General features: G+C 40.6%; 1 long non-coding RNA gene across 2 annotated transcripts in view; it reads left to right on the plus strand.

Annotated features, from left to right (window-relative positions):
- The window catches only part of LOC141580731 (uncharacterized), a 307,631-nt gene that overhangs the window by 149,147 nt on the left and 144,696 nt on the right, over window positions 1–13,788 (plus strand). For both annotated transcript variants that reach the window (XR_012513023.1, XR_012513024.1), the window contains one exon: window positions 8,835–8,945. This is a non-coding gene — a long non-coding RNA (uncharacterized LOC141580731). The remainder of the gene's footprint in view (window positions 1–8,834; window positions 8,946–13,788) is intronic.

The raw sequence follows: 13,788 nt of genomic DNA on the forward strand, positions 1-13,788 counted from the left end.
CTTCAGGAATAATAAAGAATGAGAATGCATCTTATTCCCAAACATACAATGTCAGTGCTGAGATTATTCTTAAACTTGGTCCAGCAGTGAAGTCTCTGAATTCATTGCACTCTTTGTAACACCATAAAATACATCACTTTGTGATATATTAAGCCTAGTAAATCAGATATCTTAAAGTTGTAAAATGTGCCCATGGCTTAAGAAACTTTTTTTTTTGAGATGGAGTTTCACTCTTGTTGCCCAGGCTGGAGTGCAATGAGACCATCTTGGCTCACCGCAACCTCTGCCTCCCAGGTTCAAGTGATCCTCTTGCCTCAGCCTCCTGAGTAGCTGGGATTACAGGTGCATGCCCCCACGCCCAGCTAGTTTTTTTTTTATTTTTAGTAGAGATAGGGTTTTGCCATGTTGGCCAGACTGGTCTCAAACTCCTGACCTCAGGTGATCGCCAGCCTCAGCCTCCCAAAGTTGCTGGAATTACAGGCTTGAGTGTGCAGCATGGCTTAAGAAACTTTTATGGGAAAAAATCTTATTAATTGAGAAAAGACTATACATTAACTTAATCTTACATAACTTAGAAGCCTGTCATTTGCTTTTAGTAGGGCAATACCACTATGTACTCATGGAATATTGGTGTTCCATGGGTCCCTACTTTGAGAAACTCTGATTCCTAGGATCACCTTCGGCAATTTACTTCTTCTTTTTGGGCTCCAGTGCTCTCATCTGTGTCAAGGTGCAGCCTTGATTAAGACTCAGGTCTCCGACTCCCTGTGCAACACTGCAATACAAGTATTGGTCACCTGAGATAATCTCCAGGCCCTCTCCATCACCCCTTCTCATATAAAAATCCTGATTTCTCTCAGTTAATCATTTAAGTCTTAGCAGAGTTGTGTTTTTAATTTGTTCCTCTAGGATTATAGGATGAAATCTTCCTTGCATAGAAACATACACCCAAACACCCAAACAGACTATTTTTGTGATGTCTTTCTCTTTAAAGTGGAAGGTTCAGTTTCATGACACTTCCATCCTTACGTGACTCTCTCTTCCTCCTTCCTTCTCTCCCTCCTTTCCTCCCATTCTCCCTGACCTTCCCCTCCCTCTCATTGTGGGTGGTACATCTTTTGATTAAATATAGTCTTATGTTTTTGGAGACTTTGTCTTTCCTTTGTGATTTTTTTTCTCTTGCGTTTTCTTTTTGAATTTTCAGATTCAGCACATACATGTGCAGGTTTGTTGCACAGATAGTGTAATGATGAGGTTTGGGTTTCTAGTGAGCGCTTCATCCAAATAGTGAACATTGTACCTGATAATTTTTCAACCCTCATTCCTGTCCCACTCTTCCCTCTTTTGGAGTTACCAGTATCTATTATTTCCGTTTTTATGTCCTTGTGTACCAATTGTTCAGCTTTCACTTACAAGTGAGAAGACGTGGTGTTTGATTTTCTGTCTCTGAGTTATTTCAGTTAGGATAATGGCCACTAGCTCCACCCATGTTGCTGCAAAGGACATGATTTCATTATTTTTTATGGCTGCATTGTATTTTATGGTGTGTGTGTGTGTGTGTGTGTGTGTGTGTGTGTGTATATAAATGGTATATATATAATATATGGTTTATACATATAATGTGATACACACACACACACATACACACACACACATATATATGTATATATGTCATTTGCTTTATCCAGTCAAACATTGATAAATGCTTGAGTTTATTCTATGACTTTATTATTACAAACAGTGCTGTGATGAACATATGAGTTCAGGTGTCTTTTGATAAAATGGTTTCTTTTCCTTGGGCAGATACTTAGTAGTGGGATTACTGAGTTTAATGGTAGTTCTATTTTTCATTCTTTGAGAAATTGTCAAACTGTTTCCCATAGGGGCTGAAGTAATTTGCATTGCTGCCAACAGTGTGTAAGCATTCCCTTTTCTCCACATCCTCACCAACATCTGTTATTTTTTGACTTTTTAATAAAGCCATTCTGACTTGTTTCAGACAGCATTTCATTGTCGTTTCAACTTGCATTTCTCTGATGATTAGCAATGTTGAGCATTTTTTCATATGTTTATTGGCTGTGTGTATGCTTTCTTTTGAGAAGTGTCTATTCATGTCCTTTTCCCACCTTTTAGTAGGATTATTTTTTGTTGTTTTGTTTAAATTCTTATAGACTTTGGATATTTGTTCTTCATTAGATGCATAGTTTGCAAATATTTCCTCCCATTCTTTAGGTTGTCTGTTTACTCTGTTGATTGTTTCATTTACTGTGTAGAAGCTCTTTAGTGTAATTAGTTCCATTTGTTGATTTTGTTTTTATTATATTTGCTCTTAAGGTCTTAGTAATAAATTCTTTGCCCAGGTCAATGTCCAGAAAAGTTTGTCTTAGGTTTTTATCTAGGATTTTTTATAGTTTTGGGCCTTACATTTAAGTTTCTAATCCATCTTGAGTTAATTTTTATATGTGGTGATAGGTAGGAGTCCAATTTCATTCTTCTGCATATGGCTAGCCAGTTTTCCCGGCATGATTTATTGAACAGGAAGTCCTTTCCTCATTGTCTGTATGTTGACTTTATTGAATATCAGCTAGTTGTAGATATGTGTCTTTATTTCTGGGTTTTCTATTCTGTTTCACTGAGCTATATGTCTACTTTGTGTACTGATACCATGTTGTTTTGGTTACCATAGTTAAGACTTCTTTTTTGGTTCCTGCCTCTGTGGGATGAAGATTTATTTATGCCTATTAGATTCCTTGGATTTGGTCCTGTATCACTTCAGATGGGTAATAAACCTTTGACAAACTATTCAAAGAGCCTTTTCATTCCAACTTTTTAATCTTTGTTGCTGACTGCACACTTGGCAATAAATGCTGATAGAAATTTTAAAACATGGCTGTGAATCTTCTGACACCTTTCTGATTGAGAGTCTGTGTCCCTTCTCAAATCTGGGTATGCTTGCTGAGATAATAGAATACACTGGAAGTGAAACTGTGGGACTTCTGAGGCTAGATCATAACAGGCTTTAGTTGCTGAGAATAGTTGTTATTGGAGTTCTGGGCTGCCATCGAAAAGGTCCAGCATCCTTGAGACTCTCATGCTGGAGAGGTCACAAGTGGGTTTTCTGGTAGTCAGTCCCAGTCAAGCCTGCCTTCCATTATTCCAGCCTGAGAGCCAATCATTTAGGTGAGAAAGCTCTCTTGGAATTGGATTATCCAAACCAGTTGTTCTAGCCCTCAGTTTCCTGAGTCATGTGAGTCATCCCAGCTAAGGACTCAGACACAAGCAGAGAAAATCCAGCCTTGCTGTGCCATTTCTCCATTTTTGACCCACAATATCCATGAGGATAAAAAATTAGTGTTTGACACCACTAACTTTTAGGGTGCTTTGTTATGCAATAATTATAGAACTTAATATGATACCTAGAATTGGAATGTTACCATAACGAAGACTAAAACAATTAGTTCTGGCTTTGGGACTGGATAGTAGGTGGACACAGGAAGCAGTCTTGAGGAGGCTGCTGTGAGGGCTTGAAGGGAAATGTGGACAGTGTTGTCAGAAGCTAGAGAAAAGGAAGTTCTGTTTTGCAGTAGTGGGACATTGGTTAATATTGTGACATGCAGGGAAATCAAGAATGTTTTTAATGGAGGCACTGCTTGTTGCCTGTTCTGAGCATCCCGGAGCATCACTGGTAGAACATCTCACAGCACCATGTACCACGGCCCTGCCATTCCCTGTTTGCATCCTCTGCCTCACTGCTCAATGCCTCTTCCAAAGCCCGCATTCTGACCGAGTTAACTTCCCTGCTGCTCCCACTTCTGCCTAAGGGAGTTAGGCCCCTAATTGAAATGCCTCTCTTGTAGATAACAGTCCCCCAGTCTGCCTTCCCTTGGCTCCCCTTGTGAATTTGGGAAATGTAATCATCCCCAGAACCGGGAGAGAGATTCATCAAATCAAGAGAGAGATTTGATGTCATTGAGTATAGCCCCATGCTAATAATAGCAACTTCTGTCCTTCCTTTTTAATCCCTGCAGCATGGTTGGCCCCAGAAAATGGAAAGCCACCCTTCCTCACCCCCAGGTTTCATTGAGTACCTCCTCTGGGCTGGGCTCCAGAGAGACAGAGAAGTTAGGATAGGGACACATGTCTCAAGTGAATTAATGCTTCAGACCCCAGAGTGCCACTTCCAGGGATCCCTGCAAGCCTGAGAAGCTTTCCCCAGAATCTTCTGCCACCTCCTCCCCATGTGGTTGCCCACTCTTTGCTGGGCAGATATGGCTAAAGAAATCTCCACCTGGGGCCAGGAGGTTCTCATAGTCATCAAAGGCCTCAAGTTTAGACATTGATGTTATTGCCACCCTTTCATTCTTTCATGTAGTCCCTGAGTTCCTCTGACAAGATTGAAGAAAAATCGTCATATGATATTAAGCTATATATCTTTATCAGATGACAGTTTGTGAAATTTAAGAAATTAAAATATTTATAATTTTGTAGCAATGATACAGCCTTTCTTCATTTTTCAACATTCTGGGGGCCACAAACAAAACAAAACAAAGACATGGATTAGTCCTCTCTTGTCCCTGAAAGACCCTGGTAAGTGGTAACGTCTGTGTGTTCAGAGACCTGAGAGGAGCCTAAGAAGGTCTCAGGGCAAGTAATTTGCTTTAAGTTAATCTTCCCAATGGTTGTGCCTACAGCAGCCGCAACAGCAAAGGCAGATCTAGTATCTCTGAACTGAAGTTTGTAAGGGCTCATAGGGGTATCAAAAAGGCTGAGACAGCAGCAAATAGATGCTTTGATATTACTTTTGGCTATCACCATGGCAGCCATTTTAGGGACTGCTGGAAATGTAAACCAAGCTGGGAGAATGTGGGGAGAAGTCAGCTCCTGTTGCCTGGGTCTGGCTTGAGAACAGAGACATGGCTGCCCTTTAATGGCCATTCCACCGATGCTGTCGTGTTCTTATAGTATTGGCCAGCGGTCTCCTTGTTGTTGTAATTTCTGCTTTAAGAGGCCACTCTGCAACCTTGTTTTTTGTTCCCTTTCCAAGTTTTGCAAGCTGTACCAACTCACCATTGCAAAACCATTTGTACACTTTGCCTTATATCTGCAAATAAAAAAATGCCTGACAGAACAAGTAGGATGGTAAATGAGCTGGTCCTCTCAGTGTGACCAAAAGAGGAATTAATAAAACCCTAAAAGTTTGCATGTTGGCAGAGCCAAAGGTGAAACAAATACCATCAAGCAGAGGGAGCTCCATGTTAGTTACCCTATTATTAATGCTCCCCCATCAGAGAAGTACCTCCTACCAACAGTACGTCACTTTTGGTGATACCAGGAGGAAAAATTGATTTAAAAAAATCATGTCTGTGGCTGGGCATGGTGGCTCACCCCTGTAATCCCAGCACTTTGGGAGGGTGAGGGGGGCGGATCACCTGAGGTCAGGAGTTTGAAACCAGCCTGGCCAACATGGCGAAACCCTGTTTCTACTAAGAATACAGAAACTTAGCTGGGCATGATGGTGGGCACCTGTAATCCCAACTAATTGGGAGGCTGAGGCAGGAGAATTGTTTGAACCTGGAAGGCAGAGGTTGCAGTGAGCCAAGATTGCGCCATTGCACTGCAGCCTGGGTGACAAGAGGAAAACTTCATCTCAAAAAAAAAAAAAAAAAAAAAAAAAAAAAAAAAAAAATCACATCCAAGTTTCCCTAAAGGGGAGAATGTGAAAGTGTCTACTGAAATGACCCTTTCTTCCAATATGTGCTGGCCAGTGCTCAGATGGACATGTGCCTTCCCATTGGAGTTGGCAGTGATGATGCCTCTGTCCCACTCTGCTGGGAGTTCCCTTGGGGCAGTGCTGTTTTCTTATTCCTCAGTGTGGCCAGTGGTGATGGAGCTTTTATTAATACATTAGGCTGATGGATCCTATTCATTAGCATGGGGACCCGGGGCTGTAGGAGAGCACGATGCTGGCCATGTGCATCACCCATTGGCTAAGTGGCTGCATCAGCTGTCAGTCTTCTTTCTACAGAGTAACTGTTATTGGACTGAACAACTGCCTCTTCATCCCAGGACTCTCTTTAAGGGGAAAAGCACTGGACATAGATTTGGATATGTTAGATTTGAGCCCTGGCTTGGCACATAATGACTCTGTGACCTTGGGAAAGACTCGAAACCTCTCAGCTCAGTCTCCTTATTAGTAAAAGCCGTGCAATATTTGATCATGTAACGTCATTGGAGTGTTGCGACAATGCAACCAAAATATTTACCAATTGTAAAATGCTGTAGAATGATAGTGGGCACTTATTAGTCCTCCCAGACCTACCTTCCTTGCTTTAGGAATAGCATCACCCTTCTTTTGGGGGAGTTGCCTTGCCTTGTTCCTCACTCTCACCTGGGCTCAATAGAATCTGACATCTTGGAAGACGATCTTGCCTTTTTGGGCACAGTGATTGGTCTGAAGGTGTGCATCTTACCTGTATCTGTTTTTACATCTGTGCTATGTAAAAGCCACACTATAACTTAGTGACTTACAACAGTGATGACATGATTTTCATGATTCTTTGGTCACTAGATGGTGGTTCTTGTGATGCTCTCAAACGTGTTCCCTTATGTTGCTGCAGTCAGCTGATGGCTTGGGTGCAGCTGGAGTGTCTAGGATGGCCTCACTGACATATTTAGGGCCTTGCTATTGGTCTGGGCCTCTCTTTCCACATGAGTTTACCCTGGGCTTCCTGTTACACAGTGGGAGCACATCACGATGGCAAAAATGGAAGCTCAAGGCCTCTTAGGTGGAAGGTTAGATGTCAAAAAAACATAACTTCTATTATATTTTGATTAAAATAAATCATGGGGTCAGCTCAGATTTAAGATAAAGAGGAATATACTGCATCCCTCAATGGAGGGAGGAGCAAAATCACATTTCAAAAGGTCACATATATGGGAACAAAAGGAATTACTGCATTAATATTTGCAAATAATCTGCCATATTAATGATGCTGGAAAACTTTTGGGCCATGATCCATTAGCAGCCCTTGTTCCAGCCTTGTTGAAGGAGTTGGTGTGCAGTAGAAGAGAATGCAACTGACTTCTGGAGAGAAGCAGGGATAAGAGCTAGAGAGTTCTGAAAGAATCGGCCTTTACGGCAGCTCTGTGCCTGCTCTCATTGTAGTTTCAATTACGCCAGCAAGTTATCCTGCGCCTTCTCCCGTAATCTAGCTTAAATTTGATTTCTGTCACGTGCTCTCCAGGAGCAAGCTCAATATACGCTTATTACTATTCCTTTTGTTTGCCTTTCCTGGAGAATGGATGAAAGGATTGTGAGTACAGATCTATGAGTTTTAAATTAATTATGTAGACTGGCACAGCAAGCCTGTCTCTCTCCATCTCATCCTCAGCCAGCTCAAAACTGAATAGGCTGACAACTTTGTTGCTACCATTATTCACTCTTATTCTGAGGGTAAAAAAATCTGTGAGCTCCCAGTGTGAAGCACCTTGCGAAAGATCAGAACTTGAATGACAGCATCAGAAGAACATGAGAATATGCCCATGCACGTTTCTTCATTTCTTCTCAAGAACAATTTTAAAGTTTGCACCTGGAGAAGCTCCTGAAACATCTGTGTCAACAGTTGGGCAGAATCTATAGTCTTGTTACCATTTTAGATTAATTTCTTATGGCAGTGAATACATCAGACTTGATCTCCAAGGTCTCTTCAGATTGGAACCGATTTACGGAGTTCATCCTCTGGGGTCATCTTTTTGGGATAAATGGGATCAAGAAAGGTTTGTAGTCTTTTGAGACTGCAGACTTTAAACTCTTGAAATTCTGTGCTTCAGAAATAAAAAGCAAACTCTGAAATCTTTAATAATTAAAAGAGGAGATGATAATCATTTTCTGAAGTTAGCCACTCAGCCTATCACACCTTTTATCTTCACGTTTCTCTAGTTTTATGTAGAGTGTCATTATGCAATTATCTTAGAAAACTTCTTCCCATTAATTTGACCTTTTTAGCATTTCTGTAATTTAACTCTCTAACTGCATTAGCTTTCCATAGCATTTCTTTAGTCCAACTCATAAACAATAAATATTTCTAAAGATAGGTCCTACACTCACCCTTAGAATGTGCTCTTTTTGTTGGAAGGAAAGAGAGAATTTGGCCTGGATTAGGGTCACCAGAGATCCAGTGTGGTGGAGGTGATGCTGATGCTGAAGCCACCTCTTGGGTTGGCTTTTGGGAAACCCTTTTCTGGGATCCTTCTCTTAGTAAGACAGAGGAAAATGGTCATGTAGGATGTTTTACTTTCCCCTTTATGAGCCTTTTCTTGTGAACATTTTTTTTTTCTATGCTACTTCCTGCTGGAGAAGAGACAAAAAGTGGCTTGGGAAGAAATGTAGTGGTTAAGAGTTTAAGCTCTGGAGTCAGACAGACTCATGTTTGAATTCTAATCTTGCCTTTTCCTGTTCATACAGCAATAATCAAGTTTCTTAGTGTCTCTGATCCAATTTCTTCATCTGTAAAGTGGGATAACAATACCTCCTAGGCTTATTGTGAGGTTTAAATGACAAAATAGAAATAAAGTATCAGCACTCTGCTCGTATAATAAAAAACAATAATGAATAATGGCATATATACACCGTGTAATACTATGCAGCCGTAAAAAACATAGTAAGTGTTCACTAAATGTGATCTGTTATTAATGCAGTATTTATGTAACTTAACTAATTGCAATTTAATTTATCTAAGGGGATTGGAATACTGTTGTCCTAGTCAACATGGGCTGCTGTAACAAAGTACCATAGACTGGGTGACCTGAAAACAACAGAACTTTTTTTCTTACAGTTCTGGAGACTGGAAGTTGAATTATGACGCCAGCATACTCACGTCCTGCTGAGGGGCCTCTTCTGGGTTGTTGAATGAGGACTCCTTGGATCCTCACATGTTGGAAAGAGGGTAAGAGAGCTCTCTGGGGTCCTTTCTGTTAGGGCACTAGTCAAAATCATGAGGGCTTTATCTCCATGATCTAATTACCTTCCAAATGCCCCTATCCCAATACCATCACATTGAGGGTTTGGATTTCAACATTTGAATTTGGGGGCATATAAATACTTCATGCATTACAGCGGTCATGGGGCAGAAGGATCAGCTTGGATTTTAAGTGTAATTCCTAAATCTTAAGGCAGTCTCTCCTTTACCAGAGTGGGTGGCAACGTGACTTTCAGAAGCAGTGTATCTGCAGGACATTCACATTGAGAAACTAAAGACAATTGCCCTAATGTTGAGCTTTAAACCTGGAGAAAAGTATGTCCAAATCTCTTCAAGAGGAAATGGCACTTGGGAAAGGCCCAGCCATTTTTTGCTTGAAGTCAAAACAGAGAGGGATATTTATGGGCTCCTGATTAGGAATCTGGAGTCACCTGAACTGGTCTTCATGCTGGATACATTTCTATATACTTTTTAATGAAACTTACTGTTTTTTATTATACTTTAAGTTCTGGGATACATGTGCAGAATGTGCAGGTTTGTTACACAGGTATACAGGTGCCATGGAGATATGCTGTACCCATCAACCCATCATCTACGTTAGGTATTTCTCCTAAGTTTATCCCTCCTTTAGCCCCAGACCCCCTGACAGGCCCTGGTGTGTAATGTTTCCTTCCCTGTGTCCAGGCATTCTCATTGTTCAACTACCACTTATGAGTGAGAACATGTGTTTTGTTTTCTGTTCTTGTGTCACTTTGCTGAGAATGATGGTTTCCAGCTTCACCTTGCAAAGGACATGAACTCATCCTTTTTTTTTTATGGCTGCATGATATTATGTGAGATATATATATATATATATGTACCACATTTTCTTTATCCAGTCCGTCATTGATGGGCATTTGGGTTGGTTCCAAGTCTTTGTTTGTGAACAGTACTGCAAGAAATATACATGTGCATGTATCTTTATGGTAGAATGATTTGTAATCCTTTGAGTATATACCCAGTAATGGGATTGCTGGGCCGAATGATATTTCTAGTTCTAGATCCTTAAGGAATTGCCACACTGTCTTCTGCAATAGTTGAACTAATTTACACTCCCACCAACAGTGTAAAAGTGTTCCTATTTCTCTACATCAGGCGTCCCCAAACTTTTTACACAGGGGGCCAGTTCACTGTCCCCCAGACAGTTGGAGGGCCACCACATACTGTGCTCCTCTCACTGACCACCAATGAAACAGGTGTTCCTTCCTGAAGTGTGGCGGGGGGCCAGATAAATGGCTTCAGGGGGCCGCATGCGGCCCGTGGGCCGTAGTTTGGGGATGCCTGCTCTATATCTTCTTCAGCATCAGTTGCCTGACTTTTTAATGATTGCCATTCTAACTGGTGGAAACTTCTGTATTCTTAAGATGACTATTTGAGACCTAATAAAACTTCTCTGTCTTCTGAGGTAAATGTCTAACAGATTTTACTGGGAAGTACAGCAGTGCTTCTGGAGTTTGCAGCTAACTTTGAGAATGTCTCTGGAAAGGAAATATCATGTTGTGTGGAGCCCAATTGGACCCAACATTATCACATGTCCAAGAGCTGGCTGAGCATATTATTCCAGTTTTCCTGAAATAGTTCTAACTAACATCATTGTCCCAACATTATTATTAATTGTACCTGATTTTACTCAAAAGTGTCCTGGTTTAGGTGACAAATTATATGGTCACCCTGCCTAAAACCTCATGCTCTATTTGCATTTAAAAATTCTAAAATATTTACAGCCTGTCTTGTTGGCTCACACCTCTTATCCCAGCACTTTGGGAGGGCAGGCAGATCACTTGAGGCTAGAAGTTTGAGACCAGCCTAGCCAACATGGTGAAACCAGATATCTACTGAAAATACAAAATATTAGCCAGGTGTCGGGTTGATCACGTGTAATTCCAGCTACTCAGGAGGCTGAGGCAGGACAATCTCTTGAACTTGGGAGGTGCAGGTTGCAGTGAGCTGAGATTGTACCATTGCACTACAGCCTGGGTGACAGAGCGAGACTTAGTCTCAGAAAAATAAAGTATTTTTCTTTTCTTTTCTTTTTATTTATTTTTTTCAGATGGAGTTTCACTCTTGTTACCCAGGCTAGAGTGCAATGGCGCAATCTCAGTTCACCACAACCTCTGCCTCCTGGGTTCAGGCAATTCTCCTGCCTCAGTCTCCTGAGTAGCTGGGATTACAGGCACGTGCCACCATGCCCAGCTAATTTTTTTTTTTTTTTGCATTTTAGTAGAGACGGGGTTTCACCATGTTGACCAGGATGGTCTCAATCTCTTGACCTCATGATCCACCTGCCTCGGCCTCCCAAAGTGTTGGAATTACAGGCGTGAGCCACCACGCCCAGCCAAAATACTTATTTTTAATGGACCAAATTATTATCACATTAGCATTCTCAGCTCTTAGTGGTAGAAAAATATTCCTGTCTCAGTGAAGTGGAATTTGTTCTTTTATGAGGCACTGTAGACAATGAGAAATATGTAAGCCATTGGGTTTCCCTTTGTGCCTTGGCTGCCAGGAAACCCAGGGCTAATTTGGAGCTCAATTATAGGACCATCCATAGCTTCAGATTTCTAAAGCAAATTATTTTCTTACCTGCTATTGTTCCTTGGTTTGTGTTTTAGTTTTTATTGTGAGATTATTTTCCTAGGGATGACTTCAAATTATTTTAAGAAATAAGTAAAATGTAAAAATGGAAAAGGTTATGAATATTTTAGTTTTAGCATCTAAAGCCAATGAACTGACCAAACACAAGGTATTTCTTACGGATATTTAGAGATCCCTCTTCTACATGGTCACACTTGATAATGATGTGATAGTAACTTCTGGTGCTATGGTAGGCTGCATCATTTGGCCCTAATGCCTTATTCCTCCCTCTATTCATCACTTTTGCCAGATAACTTTGTAGTTTCCACCGCTGGGTGTCGGATGATTGTCTTGGCTTAGTCATTCTTGGACTGGTTGATTCTTTCCGTGGGTATTGACAAAACTGAACAGTAAAAGCTACAACCTTGGAAGTCTTGACTATGTTTAGCTGTGAGGCAGGGATTTCTCCTCTTTCAAAGAACCACAACAGCCTGTCTGGAATGTCTACCACTGCAAAGCATCTTCGCAGCAGTGGGCAAGTACTAGATGCACAGGTCTGGTTTCCAACAAGGACATCTTGTAGCAACAAGAAGCGGTGAAAATAGTGGCTCAGATAGACTTCAGTAGTCAACATTTAGATAATGACTATAGGAAGATCATCTTAGTGTGTATAGAAGAGGTGGTACCATTTATAATGAAACAATTTCATAAAATTCAGAAAAAGAGAATCCTCCCTAATTCATTCCATGATGCCAGCATTATCCTGATAGCAAAACCTGGCAGAGACACAGCAAAAAAGAAAACTTCAGGCCGATATCCTTGACTAACACAGATGCAAAAATCCTACCAAAGCAAAATACCAGCAAAATGAACCCAGCAGCATATCTAAAAGCTAATCCACCATGATTAAGTAGGTTATATGCCTGGGATGCAAGGTTGGTTCAATGTATGCAAATTGATAAATGTGATTCACCACATAAATAGAACTTGAGGACCACATGATCATCTCAATAGATGCAGAAGGGAGTTTTGATAAAATTCAACACCACTTCATGTTAAAATCTGCAACTAGGTAGGCACTGAAGGAACATACCTCAAAGTAATAAGAGCCATTTGTCAAAAATCCGCAGCTGACATCATATTGAATGGACAAAAGCTAGAGAACCCCTTGAGAACCAGAACAATACAAGGATGCCCTCTCTTACCACTCTTATTTAGCATACTACTGGCAGTCCCAGCCAGAGCAATCAGGCAAGAGAAAGAAATGAAAGGCATCCAAATAGGAAGAGATGAAGTCAAGCTATTTGTTTGCAGATGATATGATTCTATGCACAGGAAACCCCATAGTCTCTGCCTAAAAACTCCTAGATCTGATAAACAACTTTAGCAAAGTTTCAGGAACAAATCAGTGTACAAAACTTAGTAGCATTTCTATACACGGGCAACATCCAGGCTGAGAGACAAATCAAGAATGTGATCTCATTCACAGCAGCCACAAAAAAGAATAAATACCTAGGGAATGCAGCTAACCAAGGAAGTGAAATACTTCTGCACTGATAATTACAAAATGCTGCTCAAAAAAATCAGAGATGACAAAAATAAATGGTAAAACATTCCATGCCCATGGGTAGAAGAATCAGTGTTAGTTAAAATGCCCATACTGCCCAAAGCAACTTTTAGATTTAAATGCTATTCCTATTAAACTACCACAGAAATCTTCACAGAGTTAGAAAAAAAATTCCAAAAATTACATGAAACCAGGAAAAGAGCTCAAATAGCCAAGGTAATCCTAAGCAAAAAGAACAAAGCTGGAGGCATCACATTACTGAACTTAAAACTATACTACAGGGCTACAGTAACCAAAACAACATGGTACTTACACAAAAACAGGCATATAAACCAATGGATTAGAATAGAGAGCCCAGAAATAATATTGCACACCTACAACTATCTGATTTTCAACAAAATTGTCAAAAAATAAGCAATGGGGAAAGTACTCCTTATTCAATAAGGGGTGCTGGGAGAACTAGCTAGCTAAGTATGCAGAATATTAAAACCGGACCCCTTCCTTACACCATATACAAAAATCAAGTCAAAATGAATTAAAGACTTAAATGTAAAACCTAAAACTAAAGACTAAAATGTAAAACGTAAAAGCCTGGAAGATAACTTAGGAAATACCGTTCTGAACATAGGG

The sequence above is a fragment of the Saimiri boliviensis genome, chromosome 12, assembly GCF_048565385.1.
Source record: "Saimiri boliviensis isolate mSaiBol1 chromosome 12, mSaiBol1.pri, whole genome shotgun sequence".
NCBI classification, from domain to species: Eukaryota; Metazoa; Chordata; class Mammalia; order Primates; family Cebidae; genus Saimiri; species Saimiri boliviensis.